Below are 7,650 nucleotides of genomic sequence, written 5' to 3'. Positions count from 1 at the left end.
GGCTGTGTCAGTACCATCCCCATTATGGACTTGAGCTCTTCCATGCTCCTTTGTATACACAGAACTGAAGAAAGTATTTAATAAATTTGCCTTCTCTTTGTCCCCAGTCACCCACTCTAGATTATTTTGTAAAGGGCCTAAATGCTCAGATCTAACCATTTTACTATTAATATATTTGAAGAATGTGTGGGGGTTTGTCCTACTATCTTTTGCAATCTGTGTATATTCTTTGTAACATTTAAATGATAATAGTGTTCCTTCATTTTATATTTTTAGCCTTTTAAACTTATTGCCCATGGGAATATACTTTGCAGTGAGTTCACATACAGTCTTTTTTTTTTCTTTTTCTTTTTTCTTCCTTTTTTCTTTTCAATTCTAATTTTATTTCAAGTTATTGTAAAGCATTACACATATTTAAACAATTTCAAACATATACATTACTTGCATACATAGTGAATACATATCATAAGTACTTTAACACACATAAGAAAAAGAAAAAGAAGAAAGGAAGAGAAGAAGAAAAAAAAAACCACACGGAGATGGGGGGCCCCACCCCCCCCCCTTTCCCCTCCCCTCACATACAGTCTTTTTGAAGAATTCCCATTTCTGTTCTGTGTTCATCAATGACAATATTTCCTCCCAGTCTAAGTCTTGGATAGCAGCACTCATCCTTGGAAAATTTGCTCTCTTAAGTGTTTTTACCCATCACGTATGTGTTTTTACAGCTAACCTCAAACGAAATCATGTTATGGTCACTGCTACCCAGATGTTCCTTTTATATGAACATTAGTAATAAGCTCTGCATGGTTTGAGATTACCAGGTCCAACAGAGCATCATTCCCAGTTGGGGCCTCAATAAACTGGGCCATAAAATTGTTCTGCAATAGGTTTATAATTTTTTTCCCTTTAACTGTTCTAGCAGTGCCATTACTCAATTTTCGGGTAGTTAAAATCTCCCATTATTTTTTAGTAGTACAAATAGCACTATAATTTCCAGTGGTTGTTGGTAAAGGTCGGTAAGGTGGACAAGACTGTCACTAGCTTTCATGGTGGATTGAGGGTGGGGTTAGCTTATGTAAAAGGTAGGCTAACGAAGAGGGAGTTGCAGTAGTTGAGGCGTGAGATAACCAGGGAGTGAATAAGTAGCTTTGTGGTGTCATTAGGAAAGCACATTTTCTGGTAATGTTACAGAGGTTTTTATTATCCCATGCAGTTTCTCCTGTGAGCAGGAACACAACAGGAAAGTTGACTGTGATGCCCACATTGTCACAGCTCTCCAATCTGGCTGCCTCCTTAAATGTGGACAATATGGTGCATCTGTCCTGAATAAGCAGTCAATCATGTGGGCAAAAAAAAAAAATAACTCTCTCCATGCCATACTAAGACAGGTAGGGTTCCAAAAGGGTGGACATTTCAAATATCAGAAGGTTTGAGGGCAGATAGAGTTCATGCTGGGTATGGCCACCTGAACTGGCTACAAGCTCTTCTCACCTGCCTCAGAATATCCTGTAAACCAGGGTACCTAAGCAGAGGATTTTCCAGGCAAGGCATGTGCATGAACTTTCCTGCTGCAAGGCAGACAGCAGGTTGGTGCTGTTGCCACACACAACCTCTCCTGGCACAAGATGGCATGGGGTTGACCACCACTAGGCCCGCTTCTATAGAGCTGTCAGAATCTCTGCCTCGGTGCGTATAACGTACCTGGTGATGGAGTCTAAAGCGCAGAGGTAAGCCCCTGGCTCAGGAGCCCTGGTAAGGTAACTCCAGAGGACAGAGTGGCACAAGTGCCTGTAAGTCTTCTACCAGCAGGTTCTGATGTGCGTTAGAGTAGCAGAGATGACTGATTGGATGCACACTGGTGGAAGGACCAGAGCTGAAGGCAGGCACAGTGACGTACTTGTATCAAATAAACTTGTGCTATATGATAAACCATGTGTACAGTTTCTTTCATTTGTAGCCACTGTTTAGAAGGTGTAAAACACCTATACAAACATTTGTATCTTATATCTCCGTGCTCAATAATTCATGAATAAAGTGCTGAAATACTCAGGTGTTGCAAAAACAAAGATAGTTCATTTCACGATACATCTTCCTCATAAAAGTGCTCCGTGCTTAATATATCATAAATAAAGTGCAAAAGTGCTCCAAAAATATCATGCCGTGAGAGAGTGTAGCACACACCCCTCTCATGACCCTACTCACCAGAAACAATGGACCTCCAGCTTTTCAGCATAAGGGTCTAACTTTCTTTTATCTGGTGAGGGGGTTCTCAAAGGATCTCCTATCTCCTCCTGTGTCCCCTGCAGACTTTTACCTATAGTATGCAGCTTCTGCTGTAGGTATTACTCGTGTCCCACCAGGGTCAATAGCGGGAGAGAAACTCTCATATTGTAGTAATTTTATTTATTTAATAAAAAAGTATAAAATGACACTTACAACGAGGAAGGCAAATATTCCCTTTGCCGAGTATAGGCAATCAATAAAAGCCTCTTCTGGGTCCGCCGCGGCTCGGCGTGCATTTCACAGATGGCAGAAGTGATGTGACGTTATCAAAGTGTCCTGCACTGTGGAGCTCTAACTGGTAGAATAGGCTCGCTGTTTATTCCTTCTTCAATAATGTGCTTTTCCTTTACTTTCCTCCTCTACTACTGTATATCTGGCACCCAGGTATGGTTGGAGACCTCATCATACCCTCCTATCCCTCATTACTGTAAACAACTTGGCAGTAGGCTGTTGCTCAGGAAGATCAGTGCCAATTGGTTCTCTTTTTATGTTGTCCCCTCCCTCTATGCTACCTTTTTTCTCTTCCTCAACCAGAGATGCAAGCAACTGCTGCATTTCCTGTTGCAGCAAGTGGCTGTGATCAAATAATTCAGTAGACTCTGCCATGCCAGTTTGTGAGCCAATGCCAAAAATAGCTGTGGATGAGGAAGATGATCAGGGCACTTTTGCAGTTGATAGTGACTTCATGCTACTTTGCGTCTGGGAGACAGTGGAAGAGGATAATAGCTTTCCATTAACTAATCCATTCTACCACCACCTCTGCATGCTTTGGATGTATAGCATATGTACTGCCTGAAACGAAAGTCTGTTGTTGCTCCTCCATGACCACTGCTTTGGCCTGTGCATACAGAAGCTCCTCACTCCCAGATAGCTGCATGGAAACCTCTGCCTCTCCCTTTAGGCCTCTCAGATATCATGCTAATTTGGTGGTTATTTTTTTTCTCCTTTTTTTATTATAGTTTATTAACAACCATGGCAAGAACAGTATAGGGTGATGTGATACGTTGGTGCTTTAAACCAGAGTTCCACCCAATTTTACAACTTTATCTTAAAGGAAAGACCACCCCTCCACCACTCGTTTTTGGATAACTATTTTTTTTTTTTTTTGCTTCCTTTTTTACCTTTTCTGAAGTACTGAGTGTTCTTCCGTCCTGCCGCGGCCCAAGACGTCATTTCCTCCTGCTCCCCCGCTGCCTTCTGTAACCTGTGTGTGTCCCAGAACACGACAGGGCCATTCAGAAAGCACAGCACTACTCATGCATGTGCAGTAGGAAATTGGTCGTGAAGCCTGAAGGCTCCACTGGCAGTTTCCCTTAGTTACAATGGCAGCACCTGCACCCGACATTGCGGGCTCCCTGGACAGTTAATTGTCCTTATTAAAAGTCAGCAGCTACAGTTTTGTAGCTGTTGACTTTAAAAAAATAAAAAATAAATACATTTTTGTGGCTGTAACAAGGACTAAACTGCATTAGAAATGACAACAAACAAGGAGTAATTTTTGCAGTGTCACTGACAACTTCATTCTGCTGCTGCTGACCCTGTAAACAAAAGAAACAAAACTTAAAAGACCTTAAAGTGGTTGTAAACCCTCACAATACCCAGTGACGTGAACAGCCTCAGATGACACATAGAGATTAAATAAATCCTCCTACGTAAGTTTTAGGCCTCAGTAACACGGGCGCCATCAGCCATGTTAAAAACGTATCAGTTCTTATCCGTTGCTTCATCTGTCTTCATGCGTCTTCCATTCCGTTAATAGAAAAAGGTGAACGGTCTGGTGTCCCCAGTAAGCCACTTCTATCCCTGTAACATATAATAAAATGATGGATTCGCCCCGGAACTTTAAATGAAGTGGATACCGTTTCCGTCAGTAAAAAAAACAGTAGTAAATACAGTATATGGTTTATTCAAGTAAAAATATTTACATGCATAGATATCACCAACAATTGCCAATTTAAAAAAGATACATAAACAAGGAATATTGATACATTGATGTAATGGCAGTCATAGTACACGGCCATCATACTGCCCGATGCGTTTTACGAGATCCAGCACGCTCTTCATGGGTGGATGTGTGTAACAATGTGCCTAGGATGAAAAAGTATGTATTTGGCAATATGGCACAGTATTAATTATAAAGGCACAGGGTAGGGTGGGTTTTTGGGTGCTAATACTCACCACTGAGCTTGACCATGGCTACAGGTGTGTGGCTCCAAGACAGTGGCAGCAGGTGCCTCACCAGGGAGCTGAAGGGCAGAGTCAGATGGGACCCCGCCAGGGGCCAAACGGAGAGCAGGCATGACATGGATATAGTGATATATTCCTAGAGACCTCGTTAGTACATAAAGAGTATAGGCTGTGAACATAAGTATGTTTCTCAGGCATCTAAAGTAATGAAATAGAATCAATAAGTATTAGCATAAGGATATGTATATATGAATGAAAGGCCTGAGCCAAAGATGGTAGGGACATGGAAATTGTTAGAAACATAGGATAGCAGAGGGATATTAACAAGTGACAAGATAGGAAAGGAGAGAGAGGTGGACTGTGAGTGTGTAATGGCAGTGTACTGATGTATCCCTAGAGACCTCGTTAGTCCATAGAGTATAGGCTATAAACAGGAGTATGTTTGTCAGGCATCTGAAGTAGTAGAGTAAAATTAATGAGTATTGGCATAAAGATATGTATACATAAGTAAAAGGCCTGGGCCAAGGAAGGGAGGGACATGGAGATGGTTCCTGCCTTTAATTCATAGTGACCATTGACAAGTTTGTCTTTAAGTGATTTAGATCTTCTGAAAGTGATTTCAGGGTACGTTTTTAAATGTTTTGAGATAGCAGTGTCAGCCATTAGAAGATACCAATACTTTTGCAAGATTTGGCGAACTTGTTTATGCTGACCTGAAAAACAGGAAACCTTTCTGACTCCTGGATTAGTCATGGGACCTTTCTGACCATGAATGAGTGAGGTTCTGATGCACTAAGTTATAAACCTTTCTTATAGAAAGACTCAGTGCAGCATAATATTTGAACTTCAAGAAGGACTGCGTACAATGTACAACAAATTTTCTTAGACTGCTTGGCTTTCTATAGTTTTTTATGTTTAAAAAAAAAGTGTTATCTATATGTAATTATATACACCTTTACTTTGTGATCAATTGTATTTGGTTCTGTAATGAAGCATTGAAACGGATTTCTATACCAATATTTAATATTTAACAAAATTGTCAAATTATAAATATTTGCCTTCTTTTCAAAAATTATTTTGTTGAAGACAATCCAGCAGAATGACCTCATTATATAGCCTCTGGTCACCACACGGATGCCCTGGGCACCTATTCTTCCTTATTTGATCAAGTCTGGATTAGAAACTGGGCCCGCTAGGATTTAATGCAGTGTTACTTTTGTTAGGTGAGCTATTATTCCAGCTAAGCTTAATGGCCACTTGTCTCCCTTTTTGCGCTAACTGCCATAACTGCAGCGCTGCTCTGAGTGTTTACACTCAGCGGCAATTACGATGTAATGGGAGCTCATAATCAAGACGGCGAACCGAGGATGGCGCATGCACGATGTGCTGTTCCTGTTTTTTGGATCGCGCATGGGCACTGGCACCCTGGAAATTACATCCGCCTTCCGGAAGTGATGTCAGACGCTTCTGGAATTGGGGGGGGGGTTTAAAAACATGCGGCTTAGGGTGCCATGCTCTGTCTGAGGATCCTGCATGAGAGAGAGGGTATTATCCCTCCTCTTCCTCTGTATCTTCATTACAACATTGCCGACAGGTAAGCTAATTATTTAGCCCATTATCCTTATGCAGTACACCATTCATCTTGAAAAACTGAATTATTCTTTCAAAATTACTACTCTTTGTTTTGGCTTGTTTTTTTAGGCAAGCCAGCGCTATACTCTCTCCATACTTGGGGATTTTTTTGGTGGAGTGATTTCCTAATAGAGCTGGATCCTGCCCCCCTCATCTTTACCCAGCAAATCCATTCCTGAATTGTTGGCTAATATATAAGCTTGAATGCCAACTGTTTAGCCTCATTGATCCCATCAATGTTGATTCAGGTAATTTTCATTTAAAGATTTAATTATTGGGTCCAACGATACCCAATATTGATTTTGAAGATGGTATGTTTATATGGTAATAAATGGAAGCCAAGTCCCTATTTTGTTTACCATATATACATTTTATCAAGAGATATTTGTTGCTTCCTTCCTTATAGGACTCTATAGTACCTAATAGTGTATTGCCCCCCTGTATTTATCATGTTCGTGATATGGAATTGCCTACTGGAATCATTCCAAATGCCCAAGATTATATTAAGTAAATTTTGCATACTCGGTAGGTCCTCCAATGTTTCAATTAATAATGTTTGATTGTTAAAGCAATTTTTGTGTTTATGAAATATCTAACCCTTTAAAGGCCACATTTTTCAAAGAGTTAGTGTGACTCAAAATGTGCACTACCAAACGGAGCAGAACGTTTAAGGGTTAACTGTAATCAAGTGTGTTCATCTTTTCGGTGCATCTCTATTTATTATCAAATTATTAATTTTTGTAGTAATTAATCCCAGTCTTGTCTGTTGCTTTACTTTTTTAGTAATCATTTCATACAGCACTCTAGAATCTCCTGAAGAAGCTCACTCAAAGCGAAACATGTAGAGTGGTAGTGTTTTTACAAACTCATGATTTCAACTTGACATGCAAATGAGGATTTTTTTATGAAATGTTTTTAATGACATTGATAAAGAATATAGTATTTTTAATTATAAAAATATTTTATTTTCTGACACCGTTAAAGTCCCAAAGTTGGCTGTTTTTTCATGTATTCTTCATAAAAATAGGATGTGTTGTCCTATCTGACAGGCAACCCTCTATCTTTTTTGATAAAAAAAAAACAGGTTACAAATCCTGATAAACAGAGGTGGGGGATGGGGCATATGAATTAGAAGTTTGGGAAGAAGAACCAGAGCTGGTTTGGCTATTAGCTTGAGAAACATCGGCAGAATTTGAGCTAGTGTTTACACTCGGAGGATATGTTCCCTGTGAGGAATGAGCCAGAGAGGAAGCACAAGAAGGCCTCTGGGTATTGTGCATTGAGCTGTTTGAATGCACAGGGGTCTGTGGATAGAGAGGTAGATATGGGGGACTCATAAGAAAGTTGACGGTATGACCTCTGAGAGGGTTCATACTGGGGAATAGTTGGCAATGGCATTCCTGACTTGGCAGCTCTAATACATCCCGCCATACAATTAAATAAACCCATATGTATCTCCATCTGCGTCTCTGCTGTTGCTTTTTGAAGTGTATGATAAATTGTCCTCATGAAGGAAGCATTTGAGTTATTTGGATCACAGAATGGATC

This window comes from Lithobates pipiens, unplaced genomic scaffold (genome assembly GCF_037356315.1).
Source record: "Lithobates pipiens isolate NorthernLeopardFrog02 unplaced genomic scaffold, aLitPip1_a1.2 Scaffold_13, whole genome shotgun sequence".
Lineage (NCBI taxonomy): Eukaryota > Metazoa > Chordata > Amphibia > Anura > Ranidae > Lithobates > Lithobates pipiens.
This window is presented reverse-complemented; position numbering follows the sequence as displayed.